This window comes from Rhinolophus hipposideros (genome assembly GCF_964194185.1).
Source record: "Rhinolophus hipposideros genome assembly, chromosome: 2".
NCBI classification, from domain to species: Eukaryota; Metazoa; Chordata; class Mammalia; order Chiroptera; family Rhinolophidae; genus Rhinolophus; species Rhinolophus hipposideros.
This window is the reverse complement of record NC_138048.1, coordinates 17702491-17729926: the sequence shown is the minus strand read 5'-3', so window position 1 is coordinate 17729926 and position 27436 is coordinate 17702491. Positions and strand designations below refer to the sequence as shown.

Genomic DNA, 27436 nt, shown 5'->3' with positions numbered 1-27436 from the left:
TTTATCCAACCTTTCAGGGACCACTGTCATTTCTTGTTGTTTTGTTTTTTTATTCTCTGTTCTTGAGCAGATATTTGCCCCTATTGACTCTTCTACCCATTGATTCTAATTCTGCAGTAAGCAGAATAAGTCACAAAAGTCTCCTCATAAAAAGTGAGAGACTGAAGAGGATGTAAGCAAAACTTGCTTGCCATGTAGGTATTCTAAACACAAATAACAAGAAAATCATGAGAATATTCAATCCTAGACTGGTTGGGAAAATGATTTTATCTTCTTGCCCTGAAAATATTTATAATATGGAATCCAGTCTGGGGTGCATTATTATTTTAATGCAATAGCATTGTAGCAACACAACCATGCAATATTATGATAATCCTGTAGAAAAGTGGAGAATTGTTCTGAGTCTGATGTAGCCAAGGTTATCCAGTGAGGAAATCATTTTAAATCTGGTGCAGGAGTACTAAACTGTAAACAAAAAAATAATATTATCAAAACATTCCAGGTAACATTGAAGAATATAAAACAATAAAGGTGATATTTCTGGCATAGACAATGTTTGATGGAAATTATTCCTTGGAAGAACCAACAAACAAATACATGGCATAATGCTTCATATTTTCAGTATTCTTATGCAGAACAGCCAGTAGCTTTTAGACAGAACATATAGCTCATGACACTAAGCTTAACCATTATGACGAAAGGCAACTGTAATATCCACTCATTTTATAATATTGAAAAACTTAAAAGAAAATCAGGTATGTTTGAAGTAGACTGACTAGCCAGTTTCAAGATTGTTTTCCATAGTTGGAAGAGATGGGGGTTAGCAGATTTTCAGGACCCTGCATGAAAGGCGTCATAGATGTGTGGGGCAGGAGAGAACCAAATAAAAATATAAGTTGTACCTTGTTTACCTTGTTTACTAAATAGCTGTTTACATCTATTTACTGGAAGTGCTTCCTATAATATATAATAGTTCCAATCAAGTACCTGGGCTGACAGATACCACTTAGAGTGTATAGTCACCTTCCTTTGATATTCAAACTTTCTGTGTTCCTACATCATTTTACCTTCTTCGGAACCTATGTTGGGCAATCCTCTCTTGTCCTTACATTCACTTGTACTCCCCTCACTTGAATCACTCTCACCAAAGTCATCAGTACTTTTATAAAGCCAGTATATGGGTTTCGGTGGAGTTCATGTCAGAACCACAGGATACCAATTCTGCCCCCACTACTTCCTAAGTATGTGATCTTGGGAAAGTAATATACATATGTGGGCTTCTATTTACTCATTTATTAAATAATACTGTGTTTGATTAAATGAAGAGCTTGCCCAAGGTTACTCCGCTGGAAATTGACAAAAATAAGAATCACTTCCAGCAAATCTAGCTTGGGAGTCCAGCAATCTTGATCAGGATATATGGTATATATCCTCTGTAGTAGTATAGTCTAGCCTAGATGCCATCACGTTGGATCTCAATACGATGCAGCTCAATAATTAAGGGGAATACAATTTTGTGTGCTTATATTTATTTTATTATTTTTTTCTTAAAAGTAATTTATTCTTTTTGATGACAAAGTACAGTAATGGAAGACAATCAATATCTACGACTCCTTGGTTGTCTGTAAATACGCTTGTACAACACAAGTGTCATCGGGCTTCCAAGTGTTCTCACACCCTAAGAGCTGCAGAGTATAACATAGTATTTGACCATGTGGGAAGTTTAAACTTGTGCTTTCCAGCTCACTTGCAAACACTGAAAATGAACCTACCGTTTCAATAGTTGATTTCCTAAAACTCTTACAAACAAGGTCGCAGGCAAGTTATTCCTGCACAGCTCTTAGAGCCATTAAAACTTTTTAAAAGGCCTTTCATAACCAGTAGTGACTAAGGCCCCTTCTGTGTTCCCAGCCTTGGAAAGCCCAGGCTGCCTGTGGCTCCTAGAAGGCAGCCCCGGGGGGTCCCCCACATCCAAGGGCTGCCATGGGGGAAGGGCAGGTCAGGCTAAACATGAGGACTTAACAATTTTATTGGGCTCACACCAGGGGGTCCATGGGTCTTAAGGACCTCTGTGCATCTGTCAATTTTCTTCTCCACACTCTTTTTGGCCTGTTTCCATAGCCTGATGAGCTGTTTTGTTTTTCTTCTGGTAATGGATCTTGGCCTTCTCCTTCCTCTTCTCCTCCAGAGCGGCTGTAACTGCCTGACACTTCCAGCCAACCTCATGGGCTAGGCGCCCTAGGTAAGCAAATTTGCGTGTAGGCTTCAGACGCACAATTTGAGGGCAGCAGGAACCAGCATCGGGTGTTTTTTCTTTCATCAGGTGGTGGGATCCCATCACACACCTGGAAGTGGTCCTCAGCAGCCCATTCCCGCTTGGTCCTGAGGGGCGCATTCTCTACTAAAAGATGCGGCTGGGAGCTCTAAAGTGGTAGGGGCCTCGGGATGGATTCCGCTTGCAGAGGAAGTCCAGGTACTTCAACTTGTTTCTGTAGAAATTGCCAGAAATGTGGATGCCCTCACAGTGCACAACCACCACCTTCGTAATGCTGGGCCACTATGGTCTACAGGTGGTCCAGGAGATGGCCTCCGCCATCCAGCACCAACACCTGACCCTTCGCCTGGGAAAGCTGTGTGCTCCTATTTATATCTTAGGAAACTGTATAATTCAGATTACTAAATTCTTTAACTTTGTGAGAATATTCAAAGGAAAATAACAGGTAGTATCCAACCTATTCCGAGTTTTGTTTGCAATGAGTGAATTCAGATTTTACTTTTGCTTTGTTTCCTTTTTCATTCAACAGTTGGAGTCCTTCTTGGGCCTTCCTCCACGACGACTTATGAAATTGTTTTCTGGCTAAGGACTCTTGCAGCATAAACTGGGTAGTACACAATGTCTGTCAGAGGCTCTAACTCACATGGACACTCTCCTGCTGTGTATAATAGGGTAATGGAATAGGTAGCATTTTGGACTCTCCTCCTAACATGGGATTTCATCATCTGTCGCGCAGGGGACCCTGCTCGCTGCGCCATTTGTCGTGCAGGGTCTCAGCTCCCACTCCCCGCCAAAGAACGCAGGACACGGTAAGGCCAAAAAGGAACACCCATGGAGCCATAAGTAGGGGAGTAAAACCAATATATTCTCGCTGGCGGCTGGGCTGGAGACACAGGAAGCAGGATCTACATAATCTGCCTAACAGCAGTCTGCGCTTGCCAGCCACCATCTTCTTGCTAGCCCCCATTCCATTCCTGCTAGCGTAGCCACAGCCGTTATATTAGTGGCCAATGGCTTATGGGTTACAGCAGACGGCCAACTAGCCACAGCTGCTGGCCATCTGATCACAGTTGATGGCCATTTACTACCCGAGCCAGCACCTTTCTATGTGAGGCCGAGAGCCTGGAAACTGTTTTTTTGGGGTTTTGTCCCCACATCATCTATAAAAGTTCTTCAAAGATTTGACTTACACCTGGTTTCTCTATCCCATTGGATTTATCTGTATTCCCATGTTAAATTTACCCACACCCCTGATTAATTTGATTCCATTTGATTTCTTCAATGAAGATTTTAGTTTCTAAATACCTGGCATATCCTCAATAGATGATTTTGAAGGACTTTCTAACTTTTGATATCCACAGAGCGTTGACATTCAGTTGTTGCATAATGCTCATGAAAGATGCTGCTAGTTGGTCTCCAAACATAGTCTTCTTTTGAAGAATCCAGTTTTTCTTTATTTTCTTTATTTTTTTACAGCTGGTGGTGCCAGCATTGTAAGGAAGAACATGAGTGGAATGCTTACACTCTGTTCTAAGAGATATCGTAAAATAACCCTGACTTATCTGAGAATGTCTTTGAAGGTACTCTTATTCCCTTCCTTTGTTTGCTTTGTTTGTTTGTTTGTTTGTTTTGAGTGTTCTTTCTGGTCATATTATAGAAACATAGCGGGAGCTTATTTGTGAGTATGGCTGGTTTGGACAATGCAGTGCTATCCAGGCTGTAGAGGGGTGGTCACAAATCTAAAAACAAACACATTATCCAGCTCTCATTGTGGTGTCACTTAGCATGCCTTCATGAATGTGAAGCTTTTCTCATTTTCCCAGATGAGTCCTCAGACCTATTATTAGCATATTATGATTTACAAGATAGTGGGTTTTTAATAACAGCACTGAGAGCACGAAACACATTTGTTCATCCCAAGAGGTTTGAGAGCACTTTATAAGCACAGGGTGGTCAGAATAAAAACTAATACAAGTATACGGTTCATGATTGTTCCTAATTGGAGAAAACACTTGATTAGAGCCAAAAGGCTGAGAAGCAAATTGTTTGCCACAGTAAATTATTCTCATAAATATCATTATTTAAAACATTTGAGCTCCATTCAAGGCTATAAGCAGTGATGTGGGCTTCACAGGGCACACTAGACAGCTGGCTTGCTTTAAATCTTAGTGGCAACCACATTGGAGTCTGCTGGGGGCTTCTGTTCCATTTTAGCTGAAGGCAGGATTACTGGAGCTACATTATATCCTCCATCTCATTTTCAGCTCTATTGCACCAATTATGCTGCATCGAGGCTTATAGGGGCTTACATTGAGTTTCAGATAGATGGAAGAAGCCAGTCTACATTCTTTGTGATAAAAATAGTCATTAATGACTGAGACTTGTAAACCGCTTAGCATTCTTCTTAGTGTGGCCTGTCAGATGCTTTTCCTCATTCTGCAGCTAATCAGCAAAGGAGGAGAAAAATCCTCAGGAAGAAGACGATCATTTTTTTTTTTTTTTGACTCAAACAGAAAGCCAAGGTTAAAAATAAATCTAAAATATAGTAAAAACCTAAACCAATATGCATTCACTGGCAAAACACTGCCTTGTTTTCTTTTCAATCAAAGTTGATTAGAGAAAAATTTCTTCTAACATTGTTCTATGGGGAAACTAATTATCAATATAATATTTTTCTCTGATCTGATAGAAAAGAATGTGTTCTGAGGAGTTGGATGCATGAAAACACATTTATAAATAGCTCACATGGAGTTGGATAATTACCTAATTAAGGAAAAGTTAAATGTCATAGGATTTAATAAAGTAATTCAGTAGAGAGGGAACCCAACTAGTCAAGGGTCTGCTGAAAGCAACAATGGATAGTTTCACCTTTGGACGGACAGCTTAAATAAGCTGGTGGAATTTCAGGTTAGTCTGTTTCAGAATTGAGTGCCTTATCAAGTATTTTAATTTTTTAAACAATAACCTTATGTTTAATTGGCAAAATTAAACATGATCATTATGCTACTTCATTAAGACAACCAGAAACATGGGGTAGTAAATGTCAGTACGATGAACTATACTGACCTTCATTTGATAGACAAAATAGAGATGAATGGCTTTGTGTGTAAAAGTATCCCACAAGTTGAGAAGATAGAAAGCATACCTCTATGGATTATAAAGCACTTACTGATGACTTCTTTCATTAATGTACATATTTTATAAATAAAAACCACGCTTTAAGGAATGTCATACAACCAGGTTTCATGCATTTCGATGTGACTAATATTAGTGAATAGGAGTGCAGTTTTTCAAAACAATGGCCAAAGACAATTGGAGTGATGGTATATCGGCTAGGTTGATTTTTATAAAAGCCTTGTAGAGAGCTTTAAAAATGAACAGTGTGTGCGGACGGGAAAAAAAAAAAAAGACAACTATGAAAGAAATTACAAGTGGGTTTCACTACATTACAAGCTTGAGATTGCTTATTAAATACATAACTTGTTTTTCTGCTATACCAGTCATTTTACATAAGTGTGTGATTCAGCTTCCATTTATAATGTGTAACTGCAGCATGCTTCAACGGTGCCACAGGGAATACTTATTATGGGTTGAATATTTGGTTAAAATCTTTGGAAAAATTCCAACAGCATTTCCATACCCATGGCAGTTTTGGGTACGCACTTTTCTTCAGTTTGCATCTCTCCTTGACAAGTGGGGAGAAAACAACTGTCCTCCAGACATAGGACAGGCAATATATTTACATTTCCTTTCGTCCCTTTCCAAATTTTTATGAATTGGCAGTCTCTGCATTTGAAAGTAATTTAAATTTCTGCTGCTTCTTGGGAAAAAGCTGCTTTAGAATTTGTTTGTAAAATGTTGAGGCATCAATGTGCACTATATTTATGCATAGTTATTTTAATCATAGCTAATTAATGTATTTAAGACCAACAATGCAGTACTGACTTCTTAGTATAGTTTTTAAGAAAAATCCCATTTTACAGCAATTCTGAGGAGCAAGAGAGGAAGTGTTGTCAAAGAAGGTGAACAAGAAGAAATTGGCCCAAAACCTTGAGAACTGGGTCCTTTATATGCTACACCAAATATAGATCCTTTCTCAGATTTTATAATGGACAAGTGGGGAAAGTCAGAAAAAAAATGTGCGTCATGTTTTGCTTGTTTGTTTTTCATTTTAAGGATTTCCTGGAAAAACTTGCACACACACACACACACACACACACACACACACACACACACACATCTTTTAGATGTAGTTGTTGATTTACTATAAAAGAGGCAAAGGAAGCCTGAAATGGGACTCAAGGCTGCAAGGATGGAGAAGAAACATGTTCCAGGATTGTTCATTTTCTAGCTGCTTTGCTGTGTCTTGCACAGTTTGAAAGTCTTTGCAGGAACAATCTGTTCGCAGAGCATCTTATTTTTCATACAAAAAGAAAGCATGTAGAGACTGATTGATGAAATAAAAGATTCTTCTCTTTTCACGTTGTCGTCTTTCAGTCTACACGGAAGACACGTAGGTAGAATGGACATGTACAAACCATTTCTTTTAACTCCATTGCTCCCCATCAATGATGCCTCAGTTTCTTCTATATCTTTTCCAGTTGTCTGTGCTCTCTTCCCTAGGATTTTAGGCCCTTGCTTCCGTCCTGGCAGGGAAATTTCAGGTCAAGGTCTTGAGGAAATCCTAGGGAAGTTCTGGTGTAGGTGATATCAACTGTGTCCTCATGTCTTTGGGAGGAAGACATGAGGCCTAAGTCTTTCAAATCAATCATAGTACAGCACCAAAAGACCTTCTCACCATCAAGGTTGAAGAAATGAAGGAATGAGAAGAGGAGAAATCTTCCTGTTTCTCTCCCTCTAATGCTTTTCTATGAGTTTTTGGAAGAGAGAGCTCTGTTTGTCTTTCCTCAGTACGTGAATTTGTAGTTCTGGAGTTGGAGGTAAGATACCTCTAATCACGATGTACCAGGGAGTAGTTAGTCACCTGGGAAATGTCTTCCTTGGATATACTTGGCAGCCCATAGATCAGGTATGCATAGAACTGAGAAACAAATTCAAACTGAAATAAAGAGTAATACTATTAGCACCCATAATTGTGGTCTGATGCTGAAACATTTCATTATGGACTAATTGTTCTCTATATTTTTCAACTTCTTCCTCTTGGATTGACTTTCTTTTTCAGCTTCAAATGTCACAAGATGGCTGTCAACAATCCCAGAGTGAAACGCTGGTCCTATTGAAAAAAGACATAGATTTGCATTCTATTTTACCTGAGGGTTAGGAAAGAACTAGTCCATAGAGCAGGTTTGAACTGACAAAACATGGGAGTGATGATATAGTTGCTTTCTGAAAGCTTGCTTGAGTCTCTTGGCTATTGCTTAGTAGGCCTAAGATTAAATATTGTTTATTTGTATTCAGAATGGAACATCAATAGGTAAATAAATGCCAAAATTGACTGCCTTTCTTAGAGTAGATTAATAAAGTTACCATAGTACCCTCCCACCATGGACAGGACAAAATATTACTGGGAGGCAAAATGTCTCTTCCCCCAACAATTTATTTATTAATCCCATAATTATCTATTAAGAGCGTACTGTGTACCAAACATACACAATAGAGATATAAACATCATATGAATACTTGATCCTATGGCCCTTTGGTTTGCTTAAGGATTTTTTTGTTTGTTTTTGAATTTTTCTGAAGTTCAATTGAGAACTAGTGATGCCAAGAGAAAGAGAATTGCCACTCCATAGATGAAACCAGTGTCACATAGGTGGGAAAAGTGGTTCACCTACAGTCAGAAAAAAATTGACAATGCTAATCAGCATCTGAGACTAAGTGAAGCTCAGCAAACATAGGTGTCCTAGGGAGAATCGTGAACATCGGGCTGGGATTTGAGTTTGAAGCTACATTTCCAGATTGCCACCAGAAAATCAAAAGCACATGTGTGGCAGTTAATTGGGTTAAGGTTGATATTTAATTTAGGATTCTGTTTAAATATCTTAAGAGTTCATTAATGAATATTTTTTTCTGTTTCATTTGTTTATTTTGTTCTTTAGATTCCACTTATACATGAAATCATATGCCATTTGTCTTTGTCTGACTTACTACACTCAGCACAAATACCCTCTAGGTCTATCCATGTTTTTACAGATGGTAAGATTTCATTCATTTTTATGGCTAGTAATACTCCATTGTATATATGTACCACCTCTTAATTATCTATTCATCCAATCAGGGACACAGACTGCTTTCATATTTTGACTATTGTACGAGTAAATAATGCTGCAATGAGTGTATGAATGCACACATACCCTCAATGTAGTGTTTTTTGTTTGTTTGTTTGGTTTTGTTTTTTGATAAATATCCAGGAGTGTGATTACTTGCTCTTTCTTTGTCTCTTGTTATAGACTTTTTTAAAATGTTATTTTGACTGGTATAACTATTGTTATCCCAGCTTTTTTGTTGTTTTTGTTTCCATTTTCATGAAACAACTTTTTCCCGTTTCTTTACTTTCAGTCTGTTTGTGTCGTCTGACTTGAAGTGGGTCTCTAGTAGGCAGCATATATGTGGGTCCTGTTTCCTTATCCATTCAACTATCCTATGTCTTTTGATTAAAGTGTGTAATCCACTTATATTTAAAGTAATTTTTGGTTGATATGTAGCTATTGCCATTTTATCATTTGTATTTTTTATTTTTATTTATTTTCATCTTTCATTTAAGATTCCTTGTAAAACTGGTTTGGTGTTGATGAACTCCTTTAACTCTTGCCTGGGAGGCACTTTATCTGTCCTTCAATTATAAATGATAGCTTTGCAGCATAATTTTGGTTGTAGATCTTTGCTTTCGTCACTTTGAATATTTCGTGCCAATCCCTTCTGGCCTGCAAAGTTTCTGTTGAAAAATCAGCTGACAGTGTTATGGGTGCTCCCTTGTAGGTAACTAACTGCTCTGCTTTTCTCTTGCTGCTTTTAAGATTCTTTCTTAACTTTGGCATTTTAATTATGATGTGTCTTGGTTTGGGGCTCTTTGGGTTCATCTTGTTTGGGACTCTTTTCACTTCCAGGGCTTAAATATCCATTTCCTTTGCCAGGTTAAGGAAGTTTTCAGTCATCATTTTTTTTCAAATAGTTTTTTTAATTCCTTGCTCTCTCTCTTCTCTTTCTGGTACCCCTATAAGGAGAATGTTGGTATAGTTGTTTCCCATATGCCCCTTAAACTATCCTCATTTTTTATTTTTTTATTTTTTTGATTCTTTTTTCTCTTTGCTGTTTTAATTGGGTGTTTTCTGCACTATATCTTCTAAATCACTGATGCGGTCCTCTGCTTCATCTAATCTGTTGATTCCCTCTAATGTATTCTTCATTGCAGATATTGTATTCTTTATTTCTGACTGGTTCTTTTTTACGCATTCTATCTGCATTTATGTTTTCTTTCTCTTTTTTTGAAGTTCTCCCTGAGATCACTGAGTATCCTATAACCAGTGTTTTGAACCCTGTGTCTGGTAGATTGCTTGTCTCCATTTTGTTTAATTCTTTTTCTGAAGCTTTGTTCTGTTCTTTTGTTTGAAAGATGTTTCTCTGTCTCTTCATTTTGGCTGCCTCCCTGTGCTTGCTCTCATGTATTAGGCAGGGCTGCTATGTCTCCTGATTTTAGTAGAGTAGCCCTATGTAGTAGGTGTCCTTAGGGGCCCAGCAGTACAATCTCCGTGGTCACCTGAGCTGGGTGCTCCAGGTGTATCCCTTGTGTGGATTATGTGTTCCCTCTTATTATAGTTGAGCCTTCATTGCTGTTTGCACTTCAATGGGAGGGATTGACCCTTGGGATGATTGGTTGTGAGGACTGGCAGTGACTACAGTGAAGGATATGTGATGCAGGAGCTGACCCTACAGAGCAGGATTTGCTTTAGCAGGGCTCTGGTGCATGCCCAGTCTGCCCTTTGGGTGTATCTTCCTTGCAGGTGGCTGGGTGATGTTCGGGGTTGATATGAAGTTGGCCACTGAGCATGCCAGATTCAGGGCCTCCTGAGAAGAGACCCCCCCCCCATAGGCCAAGTTCAGCTGCAGTTGTGCCCTCTCCTGGGCCACCTGAAATGAGCCACAAAGCAATCCGCAGATAGCTGCCACCCGCATTGGGCTTGGAGGTGCCTCAAGAGGTCAAGTCATGAACCAAGGCCAGCTCTCGCCAGTGCTGGGCTTAGGGTTGCTCAACCAGAGATACAGGATGTGCCAAAGCCATATGCTGCTTGTTTGGGTTTTGTGAATCTTTGAGAGATTTTAGGAAAGTGTTCACCATGAGCTACAGCAGGCCATTAGTAAGGAAATGCAACTGAAAGTGGCTTGGGTGTTCTCATACGTTGGGTGGGGTGTGGTCTCAGAATTCCCAAGGTGGGGTTAATGAACGGTATTATCCAGATTGATGGAGACTCTGATATGCCGGTCACCTGTGTCTGCACACCAGGAGGGTGGAGGGCTCAAAAAAGTAACAATGGTTTTCACCAGCTCCTCCATCCAGGTGATAGCTTCCCCTCCAGCCCTTTTCCTGAATCCAGAAAACTCAGTTCCTCCCCATGTGTCCCTGGTCCCTTTTGAGCTGCTGCCACAGTGCTGGACCTCAGAGGGAGTGAGTCTGTGTGCGAGCCCTTTAAGAGGAGCGCCTGAGACTGCAGCCATTCTAGTCTCACTCTGCCTCAATCTCTGCTGGTTTTCACAGCCAGAAGTTTTGGGGACTTCTCTCCCCAGCACTGAAACCTTGGCTTGGGGAGCCTGGTGTGGGGCTGGGTCCTCTTGCTCCTTCAGAGGGAACCTCCACAGCCAAAATATCCCTTCCGATTTTTACTGATGACTCATGAGTTTAGGGCCAGCCATTTCCCTGTCTCTGCCCCTCTTACCAGTCTCTAGGTAATTTCTTCTCTATGTCCTTAGGGCTTCAGTTCCGGTAGAATTCAGGTGATTCTCATTGATGGTTGTGCTATATTTTAGTTTTAAGTTTGATGTGGTCGTGAGAGGACGCAAGCACAGCATCTACCTCCTCTGCCATTTTGACCGAAAATCCTAGTAATGAGCATTCAAATAATATAGTCTATTAATGGAAACATTAGTTGTTCTGCTGAAGTTGATGATTTCAGATTTCCTGGCATGTTCTCTGTCAGAAAAGAATATCACGAACTGTTGATGAATGATTACTAACTGCCATGCTAGACTTGTTGAGTCTGAAAATAATTTTTAATAAATTGTGCAATATTGGATCATGGCCAAAACTATACATGCCCTTGAGTGATCAAAAAGATGTTTATAACCTTCACCAGTGGTTAAGGTAAGAAATTCCTTTATTCAACCTAAGTGGAAGGTATATCAACAATTGGTTTTTGCACACTTATATCAGACATTATAGTTCCTGTCCTGAAGGAATTTATATTTTCATAGGGAAGGTTGACCTTATTCATTTATTACCATGTGACTAAAATATGTCAGACACTGCACTTAGTTCTGTGGAAACAATGATGGAAACAATTGATTTGGTCCCTGACCTCATGTAGCTTAGACTCCATTGCTGGGCGAGGGGGAACAGTAATTAATCAAGTAATCTGCAATACAAATGCAACAGGGATACATGGTGTCGATAAATGTTTATAGTTATGAAGAGAGCATACTAGAGGGATTTGGTCTAGTTGGTAGGCTTGGGAAGTGTTTTGGGGAACATGATATTTAGCTGATATCTAAAGGATGCTTAAGATTTAATTAGAAAAGATGGGAAAAAGAGTAGCAGGCCCATATATAGAGAGGTGGAGAGGCACTGAGATGGGAGGAAACATAACTCATGCCTGGCATTGAAAGAGCAATGTGACAAGAGTACTAAAGATATGGGAAGTAAGGGGGTGAGTGAGAGGTGTCAGAGTACTTGGCTTGGAGTCATATTAAGGATTTTAGACATTGCCCTAAGAGTTCTTAGAAGCTATTGAATTGTGTGAAGCAGAGACTGAGATGTTTAAATTATTATTTCCTTAACATTGGTCTGGTGGCTATATATGAATAGATTGGAAGGGGACACAAGTAACTATGAGCAGAACTTTAAGAGCTTTTGCAGTAGCTCAGGAGAAAAATGACCATTGTCTAGAGCAGTGGTGGTAGAGATGGAGTACTGTATATAGATCTGGGAGATATTTAGGAGTTACAATCATTAAAACTTGGTGAAATACTGAATAAGGGCAGTGAAGGGGAGTGAGATATTAAGGATACCTTCTATGATATTTGGAATATGTCACTGTACTCTTTGTTGACCAATTTCATTAAGAAAGGATGCCAAGGAAAAGGATCAGTTTTGCTACCATAAATGCACAAATTGCTAAAAACAGCAAAGGAAGTAGCCAAAAAACAAAAACAAAAACAAAACAAAACAAAACAAAACAAAACAAAACAAAACAAAACAAAACAAAACAAAACAAAACAACAAACAAAAAACAGAAATGTTGGAGAGCTCACATTGAGATTTCTCCTTGTCACGCGGGGGACCCTGCTCACTGCGCCATTTGTCGTGCAGGGCATCCGGCGGGGTCTCAGCTCCCGTTCCCCACATAAGAACGCAGGACATGGTAAGGCCAAACAGGAACATCCATGGAGCCATAAGTAGGGGAGTCAAACCAATATATTCTCGCTGGCGGCTGGGCTGGAGACACAGGAAGCAGAATCTACATAATCTGCAACCCTCCGTCCTAACAGCAGTCCACACTTGCCAGCCACCATCTTCTTGCTAGCCCCCATTCCTTTTGCTAGCGTAGCCACAGCCGTCAGCCATTATATTAGCAGCCAATGGCTTACGGGTTACAGCTAACGGCCAACTAGCCACAGCTGCTGGCCATCTGATCACAGTTGATGGCCATTTACTACCCTAGCCAGCACCTTTCTATGTGAGGCCGAGAGCCTGGAAACTGCTTTTTGGGGCTTTGTCCCCACACTCCTGCACACACAGGGACACACACATGTATGTTCATGAGACCTACAATGGTTCATAATACCCAATAAAATTGTCAGTACTACGGCCAGTCAATTATGATCTTCTGGATGAGTTCTGGAATCTTTGATTACAAACAAGAGAAACCAGCTCTCTTTAAATTAAGCAAAAGTAAATTTATTGGGAAAATAATGGGAGATTACAGAATTCTTTGGATACTAGATATGAAGATAGGCCTTATAAATTGCAGGTCAAGTAGTCTCAGAGGCTGGAAAGCAAGAAGTACAAGAGTTTAGGAAGAGTAACCATCTGGGTACATTATGGCTGTTAGAAGGGATGATTCCAATTACATTTGGTCTCTTTGTCTTTCTGCTCAAGAGGAAGTATCTGATTGACCTAGCTCACATTGCATATCATCTACTGACTATGGCAAGAGCAGACCATACTGGAGAAGGTAACTCCTCCATAAGACATTCTATTAGATAGGGGAATTGAAATCTGAAAACTCAAAAACAAATCTCTGCTACACCGTGGAAGGCACTTAGCTTTCTCTCTCTTAAGTCTTCACTGAAGCAGTGCAGAAATGAAACATCCATTTGAAACATGTGTTTGCTCACACATGTGAAATGAGAGCATCTTCTCTTAATTGGTAGTGACTGTGACAGTGAATAATTAATTGAGTTTGCCCCTCTCTGCATCCTCTTTCCCTTTCTCTTCACCTCACATGTTCTAGGGTTGTCCAGGTGACCAGAACTGTTCATCTTGGTTTTTTCAACTACTGAATATATTGCATTACAGGAGGATCTTAGTTTGGAGTGCGGGGGGAGATGCTTCCTTTAGTACATAGAAACAATTTAGTTGAAATACAAATAAACTTTAATAAAATAGTTTTACACAGCTTTGTCTTAAGTCAAATTTAATTCTAAATGGATTCCATCATGATTCAGAGAGACAAAAATATGAATGTTATATACTGCATTTTTCTCTCCACGAAATAAGCATTTTCCTATACTTCAGCCTTGTTATATAATTATGTACTTTAAAGAGGAGACATTCATATCACTGTTGATTTACATGTATTTCACAATAATTCCCCACCCTCTACAAAAACAATTCAAAGATACGCATCAGAACTTATACAGATGCACATGGAATAATTGTAAGAGTTTGTTTGTGTTCATAACTTCCTGTCAGTACAATTCTCCTCACTACTCTCAGGAAAATGCATCTCTCTTTCTGAACACAATTTTGGTTCCCAACTGTGTTAAGTAATTTACCTATAGTTGTCCCAAATCCTGCATCAAATTACCTAAGTTGTCAGTCAGGTTTCTACATATTGATTCAGCAATCTCAGCTTTGTGTCCTGCCCAACTCCAGCAGAGAGTTGATTGCTTTACTCCAAAATCCTTTGAAAAGTTAAATTGTTAACAATACAAATTCGCTGTAAATTGGGATAACTCATAGCTTTCACTTCAGTCTCTTCACCTTGAGCCCTGGACATTTAGAACTCATCGTAGGGCAGCAGGGCAGGGAATTGGAAAGGAAAAGTGGTAATACAGTTACTTCCAGGAGCCAAAGGACTAGTTAGATATCTACGTACTCTGGCAGTGAGTGCAGTTGATGTTCAGACATTCACCTGCCTCCCAAAGCAAACAGCTGCTGATAGAGTCAATTAAATATAACCTGCATTCCAGGATCTCTGCTTATCCTGGGCCAAATAACCAGAGAGAGACAAAAATAAATGGGCCCAGAAGCTAAGGGAGTCATTTTCTTTAACCCAAATCTTTGCCTCAATTCAGCTTTCGCTGCAAAGAGAAACATTTTCTTACAATACCAATTAGAAACATTGTTCTGTGCATTATTTCCATAATAGCTAATGAAAACCATATCTGATTGCAAATACCATACCTTTATAAGAAGGCACTAAGGCCTTAAACAGCCTTGAGTGCTTTTTACTTAATGTTCAATTTGTAGCTAATACACTTTAGGAGTTAAGTGCTAGTGTTTAACCTGTTAAGAGATTGTACGTTAACTTGGGTGTTTAACAATGAGCTGCTTTGAAGAGTATCACAAGTGAGCAGGTGTTTAAGAGAGTGGATCATAATTTAAAGTACTTGACTGAAAAATAGGCATCCTTTTTTAATGACATTTATGAGTTAAAGTCTTTGGTAAAAAGCTCTACATGAAAAATAATACTGACCCTGCAAGGCAGAATAATGCCTTTGCATTGCTGTTCTTTACATGATCATGACCCTGAATCTTGAAGTTAAAAGGGAGCCTATTGTCCATTTATTACATCTTTACACCCATTCTTAAAAAAAAAAAAATCCCCATTTTATCTTCATCAACTTTTCCATTTCTCTGTCCTCTTTCTAACAAAAACCCTAAAAAAGAGGTTATTTTATAGATGCAACCTTAATTTATCTTCCTTTATTCTCTATTTTACCCACTCCAATCAGTATGTTGACCCTGCCATATCATAAAATTTTTCCACTAAGGCCACCAGTGACCTCCACAGTACGGAATCCAATTATTAATTATAATTCTCTTGTTAGTTGATATCTCACAAGGATTTTACACAATTCTCTCCTCCTTTGTAAAGTGTTTTATTCAGTTGGCTTATGGCATACATTCTCTATTGGTTCTCCTTTTCCTCATTGGCTGCTCGTTTTCAGTTCTTTGCCTCCCTGACATTTTAATGTTAGACATCCATAGATGTCTTTTTTAAAATTTCTACACTCCCGTCCTGATATCGTCCAATTTCATTGCTTCCTTCATAGAATCCTAAATAAGATATTTAGAGTGAATGGCTATGAAATAATAATTATTATTCTTACAGCTGTGCTAAATTAAGTGCATGCTCTAGCTCAGTCAATTCATATGCATTAGTAATATCTACTTTATAAATATGAACTTTATTTAACTTAGCTCAAGTACACCAGAGGATTGCTATATTTTTATTAGAATCCAATTTTTAGACTAAAAGTGAACACAGTGTATTAATACTGAACGAAAGACATAGAAACATTCCAAAGGACAATTGAAATGAAAGCTCATAATAATTTGTTTTGACACTTGGAAGAATGTTAGAGGAGGTTGAGAGGATGTGACTATCAGTTGACCACAGAGCTGGATGGACCCAGGCAATCAAAGGCTGCTCATCCTGTCCCCTGTCTTTGGAATGCATGTTTCACCCACCAATCTCACAGTGGGAACCATTTCAATGACACAGTGTTGAGAGATTATGATGTTGTTGAGACCTTCTGGACTGAATACGTGACTGAATCCCCATAGGCCTTTATATAAACGTTTAAGATTCTGGCCAGGTGTGAACATTCACTCATCTTATAGCCACCCAAGACAAGCCTCATATGTAAGTTCCCTGGTTTGTTTATTAAACCTGCCATTTACCAACGTGGAGTGGACTGCCTTTTCCATCTCTCTGTATCCTCCTTGTAGGGTGGTCAATTTCAGATTTCTAAGATTTCTTAGAAAATCCTGGGGAATTTCTCAGTTTTCGAATCAACAAAAAGTTGAATAGCTTTACTGATGACAAAAAAAAAAAAAAATCAAACAAAGAAGCAAACAAACAAAAAAACTGTGAAGTGCAAAAAAATCACCTCAAACAATTATTATTGATTACTCGCTAACTTGTACGTATAGGCAACAAAACTAGACAAGTACCTCCTAATTGCATTTAATTCTTGTCCTATATATTTTTCTTGAACTGCTTTAGTTGCAGTTTGGTATCTCTGGACGCAGTTGATGAGATGGAGTTTGGGATTCAAGATGTTTATTAGAGATTGAAACCTGTGAACAAAAAAGAGAGGAGGTGGGTTTCAGCAAAGGAAATAGTCAAACAGACTAGACGAAGCTTCAGCCAAACGAGCAGGGGGTCTGGAGCAAGTTTGCTTGTTAGAGTGTCAGGCATCAGACTGAACTGTCTCGACTTTATAGTCCCTTCTCACTGAGTCACCAGATGTGGCAGCCCTAGAAAGGGTGTGACCTTGGATGAGGCTGTTCTTTACAGTCGAGACAGACCCTGAAGACGACGATGGCTCAGCATATATCTTCTAGCTAAAGATCCTTCTTTAAAGGACACATAGACTCCTGTGTACCCCCTTGCACCCTAAGAAGTGCATACATGCACCCTATGTATGCACCCTAAGACTGCATACATATTGGGATAGCAGCTTTATCTCACATGTCAGGGTCCAAGGTGTTTCTTTCTTTTTTATTTTTATTTTTTAATTTATTGGGGTGACAATTGTTAATGAAATTACATAATTTCAGGTGTACAATTCTGTATTACATCATCTATAAATCCCATTGTGTGTTCACCACCCAGAGTCAGTTGTCCTTCCATCACCATATATTTCATCGCCTTACCCTCATCTCCCTCCTCCCACCCCCCTTACCCTCTGGTAACCACTAAACTATTGTCTGTGTCTATGAGTTTTTGTTTCTCATTTGTTTGTCTTGTTCTTTTGTTGTTTTGGTTCGATTCCCGGTCAAGGTTTTTCTAATCAGAGCCCTGACCATGGCATAACTGACTGACCTTGATTGAGCATTTTACCTTGTTTGTTGTTGGATATGTTAGGTCTTTTAGGTCTTAGACTTGGTCTTTTAGGTCTTGGACTTGTTCTTTGCGTTTTTCTATCCTGCCATACAAATAATAAGAGTGCTTTTGTGGGCAACCAAACAGGCCTATGGCTTTCATACTTAGCTTTTGATTGCCTGTTACCTCAGTTGCTTGTATTCTTTCTACAATAAATGGAGCATCAATGGCCCTTAGCTATAGCCACTCCAGCCTGTTGGCTTTACATCTACCAGTTCCTCTCTAAGTTACAACCCCTGATCTACCTGTGGTAATTTAGTCCCTGCTTCCCTTGTACACCCTCCCAATTTACCACTGGTAAAGCATTAACTACCACCTTGTTGGGGAAATGTTCTTGACCTACCACCAGTGATGGGACCCTCATTGCCTGTGGTTTGTTCAGTCACCTAGCCCCAAGGCCTCATCTTATGGCCTACTCTCTTGGACCAGATTTCTGGATTCTCCTGGAGCTGAGATTGAGCTTGGGGTACAAAGTCTTTATTAATGATCAACTTCTCTAAAAAGAAGAGGAGGACATAAAACTTGGCCACAAAAACAGTTGAATTGCTATGTAGGCCCCACAGAGCCCCAGCCAACTTGACAGGTAGCTCTGAAGGAAGTAAAGTGTACCAGAGTGTCGTCTCAGGCCAAAGTCTCTGGGCTTTTATACCTTCGCCTTGATCACTCAATAAATATGGGCTCCAAAATGGTGGGACTTGTGAAACTGAGGCAGATCCTGCAGGAGCTAAGAGCTGATAAGCTGCAGCTTAGTATCAGGTTCATTCTTGAAGGGAGGCCTCTGCACAGCACATATGTGCCCCTGTCTGGGCAGTACATATCTGTATCTGCCATGGAACTCTTATGTTTTGTTGATCAATAAATATATTTCTTACAGATATAAGTAAATCTTCGATTTTTAATATTTTCATTGCAAGTTTTAGAAATTCTTTTTATTCTCACCATTCCAATCAAATGTTCTCTTTTCCAAAACTTCTTTAGTCTCTTAAATTAATCTAATGATTCTTGTTAATACTTTCGCAGTATCAATGTTGCCTTCCTATGCCATACTTGTGATGAGAGTATGGCTACCAGGGATGATACTTGTGAAAAATTTCTGCATGCAGTTTGCTTACTGGAAAGAAGTATTTCTTCTCCTTAAAATCTGTCCATAATTAGGGCTATGGTATATGGTTTTATGCCCCCTGGAAGAAACATAAGAAGACTATAGCATGTGGTATGTATCTACTGACAGAAATTAATATAAGAAAGTATTTATTTATTTATTTATTTATTTCCCTGTAGAGAAGTATGGGATTTACAGAATAGAGGTGGGGAAAGGTAGGAGACTGTCTAGGGAAATATTTTTTTTTGGAATCTCAAATGAGAATTCAACATGAAGTACCTACATCAGAGTAGAAATGAATGTATGTCCTATTTTAGTAAGGTAGGAGGGAGGGAGGAAGGGAAGGTGAGAGGGAGGAAAGGAGGGGGGCAGGAGGGAGGGGGAGAGAGAGAGAAATGGGGAGAGAGAGAGAGAGAGAGAGAGAGAGAGAGAGAGAGAGAGAGAGAACATGAGCTGGAGCTAGTGGTGATTCTGGTGTGTGGGTGTGGGTGGAAGAGGTAGATAGAGCAGTCCTCCTTGATATTACAATGATGTGACTGGTACTGCTGGCTCATAAACTCCGGGCAGGTGGGTCTGGTGGGTTGAAGTGCACACATGAACAAGGCCACACATGGATAAGTACACACTTATAAGTCCAATACTTAAAAAGTACACACTTGGATAATGAGAACATAGAGGGAACCCTAATAGAAATAAGAATCAAGGTGTTCATGAGGCAGCAAAGGAGAACAGAGCTTCCTGAATACACACTAGAGAGGAGCCAGGATCCAGAAGACAGGATGTGGATTGGAGACGGTATCCAAGCCCTCGATGTCCTCTAAGCTCCGCCACTCCCTGTGCTCATAAGCATCAGTTTCTTGTGGAACATACGTAGGTGAAAGTAGGAGAAACAGCAGTGATGGGAGTTAAACTTTAAAATAACTGAAAAATTAATAAATTAAAATGAGAATATCAAACATACTGAAGAACCAAATTCATCAGTGTTGTGCACCGGGATGGAGACTTGAAGCAAGATTAGATCAGACATGAAAAAGAAACATCCTCCATTTTCTTGGCATAGATGTACAGTAGAGTATAAATAGCAATGTTTGTGTATACATAGCATTCCCCAGGGGATTGTGGGCTCCTCCCATTCAGACACACCCTTCCTCATCTTTTTAATCTTTGGGCTTGGCATTTAAAGGCCCTCAATTAATGTTTACGTCTTTAGTGGTGGAGCGTTGCTGTATTTTTCTGTATTTCTTATGGTGTCAAGAACTGAGTTTTGTAAATATAGGTAATTTAGAAAATGCTTCTTTACATTTGATCATATAATTTCATAGTCAGCTACAGTTTTCTCTTCTGTGTGAATATAGATCTACAATTTATAGGAGAAGGGTGCTCAAAATATTTTGACCATTTTTGAGATTAAATTAACTGTCCTCTTAAATTTCTATGTATTAGAAAGTGTTTGTGAGGCTACTTTCCATTTGACCTGCAATTATCTCTTGATTTTAATTTTAATAGATGGCTTTGGTGATGCTAATTGTTTTTTTCTTGCTTATATACTTAAAACAAAACAAAACAAACAAACAAAAAAACCCTCTCATACTTTTGAGTAAGAAAATGGGACAAATAAGAAGTATTTATTGCTAATTTACTTAGTACTTAATATTTCTTACATATTTTAAATGTGAATGACACCATTTACTGGAACAGAAAATTTCACAAGGTTTTCACAATTAATTCTTCCTCTAATTCTTGCCAATTTGCTGCAACCATGTAATTGCATTGCCTACGTTATGGTTAACAGGAAAGATTAGGTATGTAGCATTTTATTGTCTTTGACAGCTTGATGAATTGTGACTTGAAGTGAGCAAGTGCCTTTGTTCTAATTGTCTCTTTTTCATTAAAGCTGAGAACTTCACTGGGGCATCGGGGAAATACTCTTCATACTGCTTTTAAGTTAGAAGTGTTCTCACTGACAAACGTTCTCCACCTAAATATTGTGCAGGCAGCTCTTTGTTTATGTTCCACACTTTTTATCACTTCAAGGCTAAACCTGATGAAGATCAATCAATACAACACACTGAAAGACTGTTAGACAAAGTGGTTTCAGGAAACAGAATGCATTTCCCTGCTTTCCAACGATGTAGAAGAATAAGATAAAGAATCCTTGGTATTATGCCATTTTTTCCCCATGTGTGCACATATACACCACGTATAGCTGTTTTTGTGTATCTGTGTAGGATGTATCTTTGGTTCATTAACCCAGTTAGCCAGCATGGTTATTGCAGGTTAACATCATTAGTTAGATCCCTTGAAGTGCACATTTGCATTTCTCTTTTCCAGTTATAAATTAATTCTAAGTAGTTGTTCCACAGAGTCATTTATCCACTCATTCATTCACAAGTAATTAATTTCTTTCAATTGACATACTCTTATTGAGGGTCAACCATGAGCCAGGCCCTATAATATGAATACTGTGGACAAAGGATGGATGCAGGATACTCAGTCCCGAAAGAGGCTATGTTCTGATCTTAAGGAAAAGCAGCTGAGAGTGACTCCAACAGTGAAAATTCTATCACTTTGCTGCAAATGATAATCATATTAGCTTGTGAGGGCAGCTCCATTCTGGAAATAGCTGAACTGAATGTGTTGGGAGTGTTCACTGTACTGTACAACCCCAGTAGGTTCCTTTAGCATGGTGAGAGCAGACAAGGTTCCACTGGTGAGGGAGGGGAAGAAGACATATGTTTGGGGTATGTTATCCTCTTTGCTAGGTTAAGGAATTTGGTGACTTTATTCTGAAGTTAGGAAGAGCTACTGAGAGTCTTAAGAAAATAACTAATGGGATTATGCCTGAGTTTTGAAAAGCTAAATGGCAGCATTGCTTATCAACTAAAGGCAGAGAAAAGAGCTATTTCAATATTTTGTTTGAGACAAGATGAACCCAAACATTTTAAATATATTTGTGTCAACTGATTTAATTTCAGGTCAGTGTGGTAGAGGGGATGTGGTCGGGATCTCTCCCTCCCTCTCTACTTAATTTCATGAGCTTATATGCAACATTTGTTTTCCCCAGTGACTCTGGCAACTCCATCCAAACACCCAGTTGACTTGTGCTTGACTCCTGGGTGGCCCAGGAGGAAAGCATCTGTCTCTAAGACTTGGTAGTTTTGCAAAAAATTGTGTGAATTGAGGACGAATTAGACGAATTAATTACAGTATGTTTCAAAGAGGTTTTCAGGTGAAGGATACTCAAATCAAAGTGAAGACAGCTGTTGCATGCGTGGACCATGACATCCCCGGAAAGAGAAACTACTTTAATGCTAGGCTAGAGTCTTTGAAGAAATATGCCATGAATGAGGTGTTTGGTGGCTGGCAGAAGAATGTCGTGAGCCAGAAGAGGTCACCTTGATTCTTGGTTCCCTTGCCTTACTCACATTTTCTACTCAATGTGGGTCATTTTTGGATCCCCCACTACTAATTACTTTTTACTGATGTTATGCCTTAGGATCAGTGACCCTGGCTCCACGTACAATATCTTTCTGAATAATGAACACTTACAGAAATAGATCAGAGCCAGAGCTTAAAGCCAAGTCTCCCTTCATTCAGAGTCCCAGGTTGGTGACTATAAGATCCAAGAAGACATCTGCTAACCAAGAAGACCTTATCATTTCTCTCAGCATGACTAAACATCAGACAAGATTTTTCTAGTCTCTAGGCCTCTGACCTCCCTTTCCTTAGAACATTTACTTTAGAAAACTGGTTAGAAATTCTTTCCATGTCCTTCTGAGGTGTCAGTCTTTTCAAAGCTTCTTGCCAGTTTCCCAACCAATCAATCTTTCCCTCAGATCTGGGAGCCACCCCTTTGAAATGTAATCACCAGGGAAGACTGTGCCCCCATCTCCCAACTTCTGTGGAAGAGTAAGAACTTAATTGAGGCAGGATGCCACGTTCAAGTTGTAAAAGTACCTTTTGTTAGTAGATGAGAAAGTGGGTAAAGGCCACGAACAAATAAGATGACCTAAGATTTTACCACCCCACTTACATTACTGAATTCAAGTTTCCTCTAAAAAACTTCCTACTTTTTAACATTTGAAGTGGTGGGTCAGTGACTTCAGCATAATTACAGGCAACCAGGAAGGGACTTGTGCCATTCCAATCTGAGCCATGTGTTTTTGGAAACAGTAGAGTTTAGCTATTTTCCCTTCTAGAGGAAGGAAAATGGGAGGGCTGGTAACTGAGTGTCTTACAGGCTCAGATTATGTGAGTTGTCTTTGGTGTTCCAAGCTCTGAGGGCAATTGGTGCTCTGCAGTGTCTGTTCCGATCCATCCGGTGGTTGGGAAGATGGCAGCAAAATCCATGATCTGGAATCTTGGAATGATGGATCTCCTGGGTGGGTGAGTAGGGGACACACACACACACACACACACACACACACACACACACTGTAAGGAGGCTGTTAATAACTAGTGAAAAGAAGGCAGACCTGAGAAGAGCTGGGGAGAATGGGGTAGGCTGGGTAGTAGGAGACCCATTTATTCAATGTAAATAGGCTGAAGGCCAGAGGTCTGATATAATTATAAAGAGGAACTTTGTTGGGGCTGGTGGCTGTCTTGAGGATGAGGGAGCCGAAAAGGGAGTTAAGAATATTATCAAAACTAGCAGCCTTTTTGAGAGAAAAGGTGGAGACTTCACCTAGAGAATAAAATTACTTGGTATAAACCAAACGAGGAACTGCTCAGAAATGCAGGCTAATTGACTTGTACAATTACCTGGAATTTATTTGACTTCTTGTGCAGTAAAAAATGCAAACAACACAACACATTAATGTGAAAACCTGTTTTACTGGATTTAAAAGAATTATGAGGACATCTTTTAAATAGTGCTAATCATTTCGTGGGAGGAGGACGCTGACAATATAGGGGTTCTGGACTGTGTTTGTTCTTCTGTGTTACCCGATTGTTAATGAATATGGACGTCACAAATGCATGGATACCAGGACCTGCTGATCAGATAACATTCACTGTGACGCTTGTTGGTGGCTTCTCTAGTATTGGAATGCATGGCTCAGAATTGCTTGTAAGCTTAGAGTTGTCAAGGTTGTGACAGTGAAATAATGTCACCTTTCATGACAAGGACACAAAAATTTACTCTCCACATCCAAGCATCATTGGAGGCAAGAGTGCAATAAAAACAACCTCCATTCTGGCCCGTGAAAAGTCATTAAAAGTCACTGGTACTTGGAGACTTACGGTGGACTACTGAGGCTTATAAAGAAGGAACTGTTGTTCTTGTCATGCAGCATTTCATCACAGGGACTGAACAAATAGCTGTTACCAGTGAGTTTTTATATGTAACCTTGAGCATTGCTAATAACCTGTTTTCTATGTTTCTTAACTAAATATCTCCCAAATCCATTTGTCTCTACTTAACAAGTAACGGAGTATGTGTTTACTCTCCCAAACTTTCCTGGGAATTGCGATCAGGAAATCAACAAACTCAAGTACGATGTGGATTTCTAGATGAGGTCTAAATATTCTAGGATATTGATAATAGTTTGATAGTGGTCCCCGCTGCAAAATCTTTTATTACATTACATGGCATCCCAGACCAAGTGACAAAATATGAACAGGACCTTCAATAAAAGTAGACCCCAAGTCTCCACTACACAACTAACCTTAGGGGCTGACGGTACTACAGACCTTAGGGACATTTCATGGGTATTAAATATAATATGCTGGCTTTTCTGTCACCTACTATAAAGAAGGAGGCCCTTCAATTGTTTGACCTCTTTGGATATTGATGGAAGCGTGTTCTATACTAATTTTACTAAAATCATTATCTCAAGGCAGGACATTACTGGCCAAACTTCACTGGCAGGCCATAATCTTGAAAAGTGTCCAGATAGTAGTAAGATAAGCCCTATCCATGGGCTACCAATTACTTTAGATCCCAAATTCTAGATTCCTATTCCCAGTATTATTGCTGTAATGAGCCTTGGCCAAAACAACCAAAATCAAAGCAAAACATAACCAACAACAACAAAAAACTCCACTGTTGTTCCATGGTTTCTGGGCTTTTGTTCTTGAAAACTTTATTCTGAGGTCTAGAAACAGCTGCTAACCTGTGACAGGGACCCTACTGACTGCAGATCATTCTCACTAAAAGAAGAGTTTTACTTTTTTTACACTTTGTGACTTTTTCTGTAAAGCTATTTCACTGAATTATGAACTCCATACGGAAAGGTAAACCTAAAATGAATCTGTTGAAAAATGACATGATACAACCAATCAAGATCTGGGCTTGGTTTCTAAGTTTTAGTTCACATCATACGTAGGCAACTTATACTCATTTCTCACAAGATGACCCACCTATAGTTTTACTCAAACAATTTGCTCAGCAGGGGTCTTGTCCACAAGGTTTTCCACCTTAAAGGGCATGGATCACTGATACTAAAACAACCCTCCTCCACGTTGGGTTAATTCTATGGAATGCCATAGCCACCTGACAAATGCAACGTAAGTTGTTGATAACCCTCAGCATTAGTGGTTCTATGCTATGGACTAAATGTTATTTCTCCTAAACATAGAACACCATTCCTGAGATTGACTGAAATAAACATCTATATAGATGCATGATACATGACAGAGAATCTCTCCTGGACTAAACTCTACCAGACCCCCCCTGAACTTTTCAAGAAGACCTCCATATTTGGAGTTCATGTTTGAAAACCATGCAATGCACAATTTTAGCAAAAATTCTGGGAAGCTGGTTTAGCTCACCAGCTGTGACACTTGAAATGCTCAGGAGCTGAGCGAATATGTTTGTTACTACTTAACACTTCTGACCTGTTAAGCCTAGTATTTTTGTTTTAACCTGGCCTTTTCAATTTTGTTTCCTGCTTAACTACGGATGACTTCTGTTGCAGATTCACAAGTTTAATTGTTGTGTTAAAACATCATTGCATGTCAACAGAGTGGTTATGACTTTTATTTATATAAAAACAAATATTTAGTCAATTTACTAATTTAATCTCTGTACACGTTCCATTTTAAGTGCTTAAATGAGTACTATGTGTAACAAAACTGTAGTAATATAATTAAACAGTCATTAAAAATGTAGTTCTACGTATTAAAATTTTTTTTTCCATCTCTATCCCCCTTAATAACTGGTCAGGTTCCTCATCCTCTACCATCTCCCAGGTATGTCTGATCACCATGGCTTGCATTCAGCAAGAATCTTGTTAATTGTTTTAGCCCAAATCCTCCTTACTCCTGATATTTTATAGTAGTAATTTTTTATTCACTGACCTGCACCCTGCTCCTTAGCAATGATTTCCCACTAGCAAGTGCTATATTTGGAGTTGAGTCCAATTTCTCTCCCCAGCTACAACACCCATTGCAGTGGTCCCTACACTCATTGTAATGGCTTCCACTGAATAAAGTTTTCCTGACTATACTTTATCTAGTGGGCTAGAACCACCACAATTGACAATGATACCTAATGAGAAAAGTTTTGACAGTCATAGACTCCTCTATTTGCCACCTATTCTAGTCTCTCCATTAAATTTATCTACAAGGTTTGCTGGGCAGGCTGCCTGCTGTTCTTTAAAAGTTGCACACTGTTATACTACTTTGCCTTGACTAAGCAATAGTGCACCCAGAAGTCATGGGGGTAGTAAGCCAGGAGAGTTTGAGGAGGAACATATTGACTATCTTCAGTATTTTTTTTTTTTTTTAATTTTTGCTTGCTTTGGTGATGGTGCATATGAGTTTGTGAACTTATCCCAGAAAAAGTGCTGCATATCTCATTGCTGAATATCACTATGTCACCTTCAAAGGACTCCCCTTGGGAAGCTGTGCACCGATGCCAGTGCCTAGTCTGCTCTTCAAAGCAATTTTGGAACTCTTTTCCTGGAATGGCCATCAGAGCTATAGTCCTATTACCCTTGATGTCCTGAATGTCATCAAAATGTCTTCCTTTCAGTATTTCCTTTGTCTTCGGGTAAAGAAAGAAGTCACCGGGGGCCAGATCAGGTGAGTAGGGAGGGTATTCCAATACATTTATTTGTTTACTGGCTAAAAACTCCCTCACAGACAGTGTCATGTGAGTTGGTGGTACATTGTCATGATGCAAGAGCCATGAATTGTTGGCAAAATGTTCAGGTCATTTTTATCTACCTTTTTCACGCAACCTTTTCAGCACTTCCAAATAGTAAACTTGGTTAACTGTTTGTCCAGTTGGTACAAATTCATAATGAACAATCCCTCTGATATCAAAAAAGGTTAGCAACATCATTGCAACAAGTTTGCAAAATTAATTGTCAGAATTTTAGATGGACAACTTATGACCTTTTGAGTGGATAAGTAGTGTCTGTTGCCCAGATTGAGGACGGTGGAGAGAGATGTGAATCTGGATGTTGACTTTGCCTCTCAGGGTTGTATGACTACCGTCTTCTATGCCCAGAAGGTGCTTTTGATAACAGAAGGGTGATTTCTGAG

General features: G+C 39.3%; 1 pseudogene across 1 annotated transcript in view; it reads right to left on the bottom strand.

The window, feature by feature from the left end:
- Positions 1-2004: 2004 nt before the first annotated feature.
- LOC308506470 (large ribosomal subunit protein uL13-like) overlaps positions 2005-27436 on the bottom strand; it is a 162640-nt pseudogene continuing 137208 nt past the window's right edge. The window contains exon 2 of the transcript in view: positions 2005-2650. The product of the transcript in view is annotated as a large ribosomal subunit protein uL13-like (transcript). The remainder of the gene's footprint in view (positions 2651-27436) is intronic.